Source organism: Callorhinus ursinus, unplaced genomic scaffold, assembly GCF_003265705.2.
Source record: "Callorhinus ursinus isolate GAN/ISIS: 27379988/994484 unplaced genomic scaffold, GSC_fseal_2.0 scaffold27, whole genome shotgun sequence".
Lineage (NCBI taxonomy): Eukaryota > Metazoa > Chordata > Mammalia > Carnivora > Otariidae > Callorhinus > Callorhinus ursinus.
This window is the reverse complement of record NW_027397089.1, coordinates 17,640,250-17,652,122: the sequence shown is the minus strand read 5'-3', so window position 1 is coordinate 17,652,122 and position 11,873 is coordinate 17,640,250. Positions and strand designations below refer to the sequence as shown.

The 11,873-nt window shown below is 40.4% G+C and overlaps 1 long non-coding RNA gene across 1 annotated transcript in view; it reads right to left on the bottom strand.

The window, feature by feature from the left end:
• Window positions 1-1,023: 1,023 nt before the first annotated feature.
• The window catches only part of LOC112830144 (uncharacterized), a 40,670-nt gene continuing 29,820 nt past the window's right edge, over window positions 1,024-11,873 (bottom strand). Inside the window, exons 2-4 of the long non-coding RNA XR_012373981.1 lie at window positions 3,423-3,527; window positions 1,962-2,000; window positions 1,024-1,199 (exon numbers count right to left, since the gene is read on the bottom strand). This is a non-coding gene — a long non-coding RNA (uncharacterized lncRNA). The remainder of the gene's footprint in view (window positions 1,200-1,961; window positions 2,001-3,422; window positions 3,528-11,873) is intronic.

Genomic DNA, 11,873 nt, shown 5'->3' with positions numbered 1-11,873 from the left:
TGAGCTAAGACACCAGAAGAAACCTAAGTGCACATTTCAGAAAAAGTAGCAGGTTAATCTGGTGTGCTTCTGTCTAGTAGGTCCCTAGTTACTTACTTACTCCTCTACTCACAAGGACTATTTGACTGCATTATCCTCATACTTAAAGACTAATCCTGATATTAGGGAAAAGAACTAATATGCTGGAAAAAGGCAGTGTGGAGATGGGGAAAGAAATAAATACACAGTAAAATAAAGCAGGAAATAGTTCTAGGGGGTAGCAGAGCTGCAAAAAGGCAATTTGGGCATGTCGGTGGTTGTGCATACTATGATTCCCCATTCACTGGCGTAAGGCAAGACAGTCAAGGGGTTTTGAGTAACAGAATTATAAAATAGTAGATACTATACAGAGTCTCTGGATGAGTACTCACTAGGTGAAAGCTGTCCTAAGTACCCAGATTTCCCTTCTTTTCTCAGGCAGTATTGGAGGGATCAAGAGCTCTCTAAATTGGCCCATGAGCATGCTAATGACAGTAGTCTTGGCTGGGAGTCTAAAGATTGAAGTGGTGCTGTTCTTTTTGATGAATGCCTCCTCTCCTCAACTCCATGGCATTGCCCAATGCTGTTACTGCCACCAACTTCGCCTTTTCTCTGTCTTCCTACTGAGCATGCCGCTCCACCCCCACTAAACCCAAGCCACTCTGCTTAGGAGTTATGAGGTCTTTTGCTACAGCCTGGAGTCTGGGCTGTGTCAACCCAACTGTATGTTTTGGGGATGAACAGATAGAGTAGAGGAATATTCTAGCATAGAAGAGAGAAAAATGAAATGGTTCTTGGAAAAGGTAAACCTTGTGCTGAACTTTGAAACATGGAGGAAGAGGAATTTTGAAGGGCAGAGGAAATAAAGAAGAGCTTGCTTCCTGAGTTTGGGGTAAAACGTAAACTATAGAATTACAACGTGTGTTTGGGAGTCACACCGTAGAACTCTTTAGTAGGTGATAAGAATTCATGTAAGGGATTGGTGACATTGTATTTTATCTCATAGCTAAATATTTTTTTTAAATGTCATGACAAAAGGGTAGAATTAACAAACAATAGCCTTTTATGAAGCTGGAATATTTTTCTCTACTGAAGAGAGTTGAAAGTTGTCTTCATGAGTTGAAAATTTTCTTCTTCTTCACACGGTCTTCACACAGAGAAAGGAAGGCATGCACTTTTAACTAGAATAAGCAGAGCGAAGACATTTATCACATTCAAATTCTCCAGGTACAACTAGTACATTTGCTTGGGTACCAATAGGGTGGCCTTCAGTAGAGCCATCTACTAGAAGGATGCCAATTCATCCAAGCAGATATATTCCCGTGTAGTCACATAGATTGGCAAGCTAAGTGAGAACTGAATTTAACCCCACTTGCCCCCTTACCTAGGTACCTTCGGGTAGCACATACCCTGGAGTAAAACAAACAGACAAGCAATCCTCAGGTTCTAGCTATTTTAAAGTGAATGTGGGAGGCCCCCATCCCTCTCTCCTGTCTGACTTGAAAATAAGATAGAGGTTTCAAATGATATTAATCTATTTTCTGGTGCAGTAAGACATAAGTCTGGATTCCCCACCCCCACACCTATTTTTCCTCATCTGTTTCTTTGAGATTGCATTACTTGTAGCCTTGAGTGTTTAAAAGGGAAGATCCAACCCATTTATTCAATGTCACTATCAATATTGATCCCAGGGCCATCTACTGGAATGGATTCCCTGTAGGCAGTGCTCACTGTGACTTTCAGGAGTTCAGGGAGAATTTATGAGCACAATTCTTTTTCCAGTTAAAAAGGAAACACATTCAAGATGTACTAAAATAGCTGAAAAGAAGTGTAGTGCCCTGCTTTACAAGCATGAGATGAACTTGTATTTACTAAATAAAGAATTTATGATTGGGAGAAGTAAACTTCAGCTTATAAGAATTTCTAACTATCTTTCTACTTACCCCAATAGCTCACGGTAGAAAATTGGTTTCTGAGAGACTCTGAAAAATGATAAGGTCATAAACAATTGAATAATAACATTCAATTACTAGCTTTCTCAACTAATAATGTTGCCTGTATGATTTAATGTGATTTATAAGTAGCCATTTAAAATAGATTCTCCCGTTACACAGAATGAAATATGAGTTTGTAGATAGGTTATTACATAGAATGTACGTAGCTATAAATGACCATGCTTTCTAGTCAAAGATTTGTTGTGGGAATCTAAAGAAAGTGGAGACCTGAAAGTACTTTTTCAACTTATGTAACTGTAAGACAAGATGGAGCATTTTATACTTTGTGACATCTTTTAATTAGACAAGAAATTAATATCCTGTTTTGTTGTCTCTGATATTCACGTGTAATCACATGTAAGGCTACTCACATTTTTTCAAGTTGTGAGATATTAAAAAAAATTAATGGTAGGGTTTTCTGTTTAAAACAAAAAAACTAGACAACAGGATCCTATGTTAACACATGGATCATGTCACTTCGTATTTTGGCATTTTGTTTTCCATGTTTCAAATGGGTATTTTAATCCCTGTTACCCTAAGGTCTGCTGTGACAAAATGAGAACAATGATAACCTCTCATTTCAGTAATCCAAATTCTACTTGTAATCCAAACCAATCTCAAGCCTCCCTGTAGGAAACCCTCCCTGATCCTCCTTCCTTTGAGATCCTATATCACTCATACCCATTTACTCATTTATCTCATTTTAATGCAATCCCATGCAATCTTATATTATGTCTGTCCAATATGTATGAGCTTTATTTCCTTAGCAACACTATAAGCCCCAGAATAGGAAATGAGGCTTATCTCACTTTTGTTCCTGTAGATAGTTTGGTGTAGAGCTGAGCACAGAACTGATGCTACTCAGTTTAATTCGGTAAATTTGAAGCTTCCCCCCAACATACAGACTGTGTAAATTCCCAGGATGTTTGGCTGTGTGTGTGAGCATCCCAACACACAGCTCTTTACCTACCACTACAAACTGTATATATTTTTTCTTTTTTTAACTACCAGCACTCACCAGATTTTATCAGCTCTTACCTGTAATCTACCACTCAATGTCAACTGAAGAATACAACACAAAAATTCAAATATGTTAAATGAAATTTACATTAAAATTTCCTTCCCTCAGTAGACTTATTAATAGTTTGCAAATGAAACATGTCTGTTAAAGTATAATCAGCACCATGATATGTGAACCAAGAATCAATGTGGACAACCTCATCAAATCCATGAAAAGAAGTAAGGAAGAGCCCTTAAAGTTGAGGAGATTGGACAGGGTATACCAAAATCCTTGTATCATACAAAATACACGGGATTAAGAATTTAGATTTAGATAAATTTATGAATGACAGATGCACTATAGATCACCAAGAGGGGAATAAGGAATATAAAATAATGTCTAATACTTACTGAGCACTTACTGTATGTCAGGCTCCATTTTAAATGGTGTCTTCTTAATCCTCATAATGAGCCTTAAGTGGGCATACTATCATCTTCATTTTTCAGAGGAGAAAACTGAGGCACAGAAGTAAAGTTAATCCATGACTGAGCTGGGATTCAAACCGACACAATCTGACATTGGTCTGGGGTCTGAAGATAGGACATCCTTTTATCCATTTGGATTGACATTCTAGTGGCAACTACTGTATACTCAACATACCTAAAGTTGCCCTCACTACCCCAGGCCCTGTTCACTGAACTCAAACAAACTGAAAACCATTTTGATTTGAACTTCTTCCATAGTCATTCTGAGTGTACTTTCTCTGGCAGACACACCATAAGGTGACTCTCAGTGAATCAGATCTTTGCATAACTTCCTTCCTTTAAGTGTTGGACAAAAGCTGTAACTTGCACCAAAGCAAAAGAATATGGGAAAGGTAATGTCACTCCCATGATTAGATTACATCGTAGAAGACTCTGTTTTAACAGACTGGAGAAAGGTATTCTCCTACTGGCCTTCAAGAAGCAAACAGCCCTGTTGTGAATTGCCTATGGAGAAGGTTACATGGCAGGGAGAGATGGGTAGCCTCTAACACTGGTGAGTGGTGCCTAGCCAACAGTTAACAAAAATCCAAGGTCCTCAGTCATACAGCCAGCCACAAGGAAATGGATCCTAACAACCTGAGTCAGTTTGGAAGCACATTCTTCCCCAGTCAAACCTCCAGATGAGAATACAACCTAGCAGACACTTTTATTACATTCTTGTAAGAGTGATAAGCAGGATTCTAAGATTGTCCCCAAGACTCCCTATCCACTGGTGTACACATCTTTTCTCCCAGTTATTCAGCCAAACATTAATCTACATGTTGCTGTGAAGGGATGTTGCGGATATAATTAAGATCTCAAATCAGTTAACTTTAGAACAGGGAGATTATCCTAGATAATCAGATATCCTAACCTAATCAGGTGAGTCTATAAAAGGGACTAGGACCTTCCTTGAGAGATCTGAAGTGTGGAGAGTGTTCAGCCCAAGGTAGATTCTCCACTGCTGGCTTTAAAGATGGAGGGGGCCATATGGCAAAGAATGCAGGAGGTCCCCATGAACTGAGAGTAGCTCCCTGCTGACAGCCAGCAAGGAAATGCAAGCCTCATTTCTATAGTCACAGGAATTGAATTCTGCTTGGAAGAGGACCCTGAGGTCCAGATGAGAACACAGCCTGACCAACATCTCCATTTTAATTACTTAAGACTCTGAGCAGAGGGGCACCTGCGTGGCTCAGTTGTTAAGCGTCTGCCTTCGGCTCAGGTCATGATCCCAGAGTCCTGGGATAGAGCCCCGCATCAGGCTCCCTGCTCCGCAGGAAGCCTGCTTCTCCCTCTCCCACTCCCCCTGCTTGTGTTCCTGCTCTCGCTGTGTCTCTGTCAAATAAATAAATAAAATCTTAAAAAAAAAATTAAAAAAAAATACTCAGCAGAAAATCCAGTCACACCATGACCACATTTCTGACCTATAAAACAGTGACCTAAATAATGCCAGGTGTTTTAAGCTGCTAATTTGTGGTAATTTGTTTAATTTGTTACATACCAGTAGAAAACTAATACACTGCCTGTATTTGGAATTGACACAAATTGAGGCATTTCGAGTAAGTAAAAGTGAAAACACCCAGTACAGTGCCTGAAATACAGAAGATGCTGAATATTTGTGGGACTTTTTTCCTAGTGAGCCTCTGAAATACAGAATTTCTTCCTTCATTGTCAGAGTGATCCCCAGTAACATTTGCAAGAAAAAATATTCACCATGAAGAACAAGCGAAAAATATTATACAAACGTCTATTGAAACACAGAACAGCCAAACTATCCTGTGGACATCCATAATTACTCAGAAACCAAAACAAAAAAAAATAAAAGTCCGTAAATTCTACCTGCACATCTCAGAATTAGAGTACCAAGAATTCAAGTTACTGTGCTGGTTCTTAAAAGTAGATTTTGAAGTATTTCATATTTTAGTTATTACACTACTTCTTATTTCTTCAACTTCCAGCCATTCACTCTCTAAAGTCTGAAGATGTTGAGATCATGGAAAAAATTTTCAACAAATCATCTTCTGACTGAATCATAAAATTTGGCAGCTGTGAATTCATTTGTCATCTCTGTAAGAAGAGCTCTGTGTTGAGAATTCAAATGCTTAAATTCTGGCCTATGTGTCATAGATAATTTGAGTATCTGTTCCAGGGTTTGGGGATAGATTCCAGTGTAAATATGTGTTGTCTGAAATTTAGCAATTCTCCTACAGTTTAAAGCTTTTCACTTTCTGCATTAAGAGATGTTATGCATCAAGTTGGTACAATTTGAGATGACTTGTATGGCCCCAGACGTGGTTTCATATCACTGGTAAAAATAAATGATTCTCACGTATATGTCTGTTAGCCATTTTAACCCATTGGGTTTTGAAATTTGTGAGTGATCCTGACCATTTCAAGATTGCAAGTATTATGAGTGAAATGAGTGCATTTAAAAATTACTCTTTGACAGTGAAGAAAGAGTCAGCATGTAACATGCTGATTTCAGCAAGGTTACAATTGACATTTGAGCACTACAAGAAGGTACCTTACAAAGAAAAGAGCTCTTTTTTTTGTTAGAAACACATTGAACAATGAACAAAGTTACTTTTTAAAGTTTGTGCTGGTAAGGGGAAGTATGGGGTAAGATGTCCCCCAATTTTTACTTATGTAAAAAATTTACTTATGCCCCCCATGGATATAAATTTATCTTTAATAAGATAAGTAAATTATTTGAGACAGTGAGCTGTTTTATGTTGGTTGTGAGTTTATCATATTTATTTCATTTTTTAAAGCAGGTACTTTTGTTTTTGAATGGAGAAACAGTTCGATATTCAGTTAAACAAAAGTGTTTTTTCCTTTCTCTTTTTTAAATTTTTTTAAAGAGTTTAATTATTTATTTTACAGAGAGAAACACAGCGAGAGAGGGAACACAAGCAGGGGGCTGTGGGAGAGGGAGAAGCAGGCTTCCCATGGAGCAAGGAGCCCGATGAGGGGCTTGATCCCAGGACCCTGAGCTCATGACCTGAGCCGAAGGCAGATGCTTAACGATCGAGCCACCCAGGCGTCCCTTTCCTTTTTAAATTTTAAACATCAACTACCTTTGCTACCTTTGTAGTCCTGCCCTTAGAAATAATTCTGTTTTGGTTTTTTTTTAAGATTTTATTTATTTATTTGAGAGAGAGAGAAAGCACGAGCAGAGGGGCTGGTGAGGGAGGGAAGGGTAGAGGAAGAGGGAGAAGCAGACTCCCCGCTGAGCAGGGAGCCTGATGCGGGGCCCCATCCTGGAACCCTGAGATCATGACCTAAGGCAGACACTTAACCAACTGAGCCACCCAGGCACCCCACTCTGTTTTGAAGGACAATGTACTGCTGTAGAAAAGTAGAGATTCATTTTTTTTTAAAGGAGCATGATGTCTTTTGCCTATGAAAATATTATCTTCAGGGATTCTACTAGTACTTAAGAATTTACAGCTTCAGTTTTATAAAGTTTTATACTGCTGGTCACCAAAAAGTCTCATTCACAATTTGATGCAAAAAATATAAGGGAAGTGTTATTCTTTGAGGGTTCTGGAATGCCCAAGATGTTCTTATTATATGTTGAAAAGTAATTTCCTGTTAGAATGACCTAGCGGCCCACTAGGTCTCTTCTTAAATTTTACCCTTGGAGTAGTTATGATGAGGAGGGGCTCTGCAGGATCAGTAAAACATACACTAGATCAAGGGATCCTTATATATAAGGGAAAATAGAGGATTCTTTTGGGCTCTTCCACATACAGTATGAATATTAAAAGGTTCTGAAAGCCTGAACAAATGATTAGAAGGAAAGAATAATGGCCCTAGCTATGAAAAGATAAAGCACAGTGAAAGTACAGTACTATAAACAACTCTCTTGGTTCTCCAGCTACCTCTTGAATCGAATTTCTTCTATTTGCTTTACGAGCCCCATTACTTTCCCACCTCTCAGGTCCCAGAACAGAATCCATTATCTTTCCTAAAGCCCTGCTGTCATGGATGGCACCGCCACTCAAATATCTAAGAGTTGTCCTAGATTCTCTCTTTCACTGTCTATGTACAATCACCAGCTCCGATTGCTTAAAACTTCCAGATATTTGTCAGATCCCTCCCCTTTGCTTCATTCCCATTGTTTTGGCTTTAAGACCAACCCCAGGCATGTCTTGTCCGAAAACCCGTAACAGCCTCCTTCTAATTGCCCCCGCTGGCCCCACTGTCGCATGTCTACCCCTCTCTCACACTCCGAGCCAACTTCTATGGCGCCAGAATGATCTTTCTAAAATACAAGTCTTGTCTTTTCACTTCCTTGAATGATTTCCCATTGCCTAAAGAATGAAGTCCAAACTCTTTCGCATGACCTGTGGGTTTTTCATGATTTGGCTTTGACCGGGTCAGCTTCTTTTCTCACAGTTTCTCCATAGGCAGAATGTGCTTCTCACACTTTGATGCCTTTCTCACATGCTCTTCTCTCAGCCTATCATCAATTCTCTTTTCTCCCTGGTCCATAGGATCAGCCTTTACATTTCCTTCTATTTGTCCCAATTGTCTTTTCGGTGGATCGCTTCTTCCTTCATTCATCCATGTGCAAATAATTATGAAGATATAAAGCTGAATCAACATAGCGCTTACTCTCAAGAATCTTGTAGTCCAGTGGAGTTCAGTGGAGCTATAATAAGCTGAGGTGGGTACAAGAAGCAAGATGTTTAGGACAGTGAGTGTTCAGAGAAGGGAGATAAAACTGCAGTTTTTGCATTTGCATCTTTGTGCATCTTTCTTAGCTACAATATAAAGACCACAGACCACAGGCTGATCCAATGTCGTGTTTCATTTATTCTCCAAACATTTCATATTTAAATTTATCGCCAACATAAACCATAACTAAATGCAACAAAGGCATTACCGTAACATCATGTATAAGCTAATGTATTTACTTAATTCTCTTTACAGTTTTCCACTAGGTGCTAATATTGAACAAATACTTGCTTCATTTATTTATTTGTTTTTTAAAAATTTTATTTCTTTATTTGAGTGTGAGAGAGAGAGTGTAAGCCAGCGGAGGAGCGGGGCGGGGGGGAGGACAAGGAGACTCTGTGCTGAGCTCAGAGCCCGACTCTGAACAGTCCCACAACCCCGAGATCATGACCTGAGCTGAAATCAAGAGTCTGACGCTCAACCGACTAAGCCACCCAGGTGCCCGACAAATACTTGCTTCGTTCATCAACATGATCTTGAAATTTGTTCAAGTTTGTTATTGTGCTTTATATTTTGTTCTGGTTCTTAAAGAAATATTTTTTTCTACATATACTTTAGCTATCTATACAGTAATTCAGCCACATTTACGTTCATTGTGGTTTCATATTTAGTTAAAACACTCACTGAAATACTGTAGTAACATTGCTTTTACTGTACTGTGTGATTTCCAATTGTCAGGAAATTTACTGTGTACCTGCCACCACACGTCAGTATTCCATGACACCAAAACATTTCTTTTGAAATGATTTCCGTTTTTCAGGGCTAAGGGTTAAAAGTTCTGTTTACCCAGAATTTATGCCTTCCTGCTGATTATAGTATTCGGTTTTTACATAAACCAAATAATACATGTTTCCTCACAAAACCAATTTCAAAACATGCTTGCTAATGTTCACTCATCACCACCTCCCATAACACAAATTTTATTATAAACTGGTAGTATATTTTACCTACCAACAAATGTCAACAAATAGAGTACTTCTAGTTAAGGGATTTGGGGAAAGATCCATAGATGAAATATTTGAGCATGGCTGTGATAGATGGTTTGGAAGCAACACAGACGAGACTGACAGAAAATGAAGGCAAGTCTGTGAGGAAATTTCATGAAGGGAATAATAGTGGTATGGCTGTAACTCAAGAAGACTATGATCAGTGTGTATAAAAGGAATTTTAGGAGGTAAAATTGAAAAGCCTGATTGGAGCCAGATCCTGGAGTCCCCTGAATGACAGGCTATAGATGTAGATGTTCATGTTGTAAGAAATTAGAAGCCATTGAAAGTGTTTGTTTAAAGATTTTATCTTATTTATTTGTCAGAGAGAGAGAGCACGCGCGGACGCACAAGCAGGGTGAGTGGCAGGCAGAGGGAGAAGCAGGCTTCCCACTGAGCAAGGAGCCTGACACAGGACTCGATCCCAGGATCCCGGGATCATGACTTGAGCCAAAGGCAGACACTTAACCAACTGAGCCATCCAGGCGCCCCATTTGTTTGTTTTTTAGGTACGTTAATAATACAATGAAAGGGCGGAGGAGTAGGAGACCTAGATTTCGTCTGGTCTCAAGAATTCAGCTGAATAGGGATCAAACCATTCTGAACACCTACGAACTCAACAGGAGATCGAACAGGAGAGTAGCAACAACTCTCTGAACAGAGAAGCGACCACTTACTGGAAGGTAGGGCGTGCGGAGAAGTGAATCCGAGGCGATATTCGGGAGGATAGACGGCGGGGGAGGGGCCTCCATCGGCCGCTTCTGGCAAGTGCTAGAGCCGCGGAGCACAAAATCGGACCTTTTAGAAGTTGGCTCGGCGGAGGGACGTCGCTGCAGTGGCTAAGCGGGGGGTGGAATCCTCCCGGGACAGTGTGGTCTCAGGACCCTTGGGGCCACAGAGAGACCAGGGGTGCCTGAGTGCGCCAGAGCTCCCAGGTATCAGAGCGGGGAAGCCGGCTGCAGAGACGGAGCAGAGTCGCGGGCTCTCAGCTCGGGGTTGCCATAAACTGTGATCTGCGCCCCAGTCGGGGCACGGCTCCCCCAGCAGGGACCCAACAAGCAGCAGATCCGGGGAGACTCCCCTTCCTTCCCGGGGAGGAGCGGTGCGGGAACGCACTGCAGGGATCTGCTGGGTTTGGAGACTCCACACGGGGTCGGGTGCCAGAGATAGCAAAGCTCGATCACAGGCCAGGTGAGCACGGAGTGCGGCCGGAGACCGGGGACACAGAAGTGACTGCTTTTCTCTGGGGGCACACTGAGGAGCGGGGCCCCGAGTTCTCAGCTCCTCCGGGTGGAGATTGGGAGGCCACCATTTCTGCCCTGGTCCTCCAAAGCTGTACCAAGAGCTTGCAGGGAACAAAAGCTCCTGAGAGCAAACCGGAGCAGCTTCCTTAGCCCGGACCGACAAGGGCGGGGCAATTCCGCCTCTGGCAAAGACATTTGGAAACCACAGCAACAGGCCCCTCCCCCAGAAGATCAGCACAAACAGCCAGCAAGCCAAGACCAAGTTGATCGATCAAGGAGAATGGGAGAACTCCAGCGCTAGGGGAATACTGCACATAGATTCATGGCTTTTTTTTTTTTTTTTTTACCATGATCCATTATTTCATCAAAGTTAATTTTTGTTGACTGTTTTTTTTTATTTTTCTTTTTCCCTTTTTCAACCAACATCTTATCAATCCCTTTTTAAAAAAAAAAAACAAAACATTTTTTATTTTTCATTTTTAGAGTCATATTTTATCCCTTCATAGTAGTTACCCTTATTTTTGGCATATATATATAAGTTGTTCTCTCTTTAAAATTTTGGGGTACAGTTTCTTCTAACAGATCAAAATATACCCTAGGGCGCCTGGGTGGCTCAGTCGTTGGGCGTCTGCCTTCGGCTCAGGTCATGATTCCAGGGTCCTGGGATCGAGTCCCACATCGGGCTCCTTGCTCAGCGGGAAGCCTGCTTCTCCCTCTCCCACTCCCCCTGCTTGTGTTCCTGCTCTCGCTATGTCTCTCTCTGTCTAATAAATAAATAAAATCTTTAAAAAATATATATATATATACCCTAAATCACTAGTGTATGGCTTTGTTCTAGTCTCCTGCCTGATCACATTCTCTCCCTTTTTCCTTTTTTTTTTTCTTAAATCTTCTTTCTTTTTTCAAACAACTTATCTTACCAAGTCCTTTTATAAAATCTTTTATAATTTTCATCTTTACAGTCATCTTCCATCCCTTCATTGTATCAACCCTTATTTTGTACATATATGTCTTTCTTCCTTTAAAATTTTAGGAGGCACTTTTTTCTAACAGACCAAAATACGCCCAAAATCTAGTGTGTGGCACTGATCTATGCACTAGCCTGACCATATTTGATCACATTCTGCTTTTTTTGTATTGTTCTGTTTTTGTTTTTATCCTTTTTTTTTCCTTCTTTTTTTCTCTTTCTTTTTTCTTTCTTTCCCTTTCTTTTCCCCTGGTTTCAGGTCTTTTCTGATTTGTATACAGTATATTTGCTGGGGACGTTGTAAACCTGTTAGCATTTTGTTCTCTCATTCATCTATTCTCCTCTGGACAAAATGACAAGACGAAAGAAATCACCTCAGCAAAAAGAACAAGAGGTA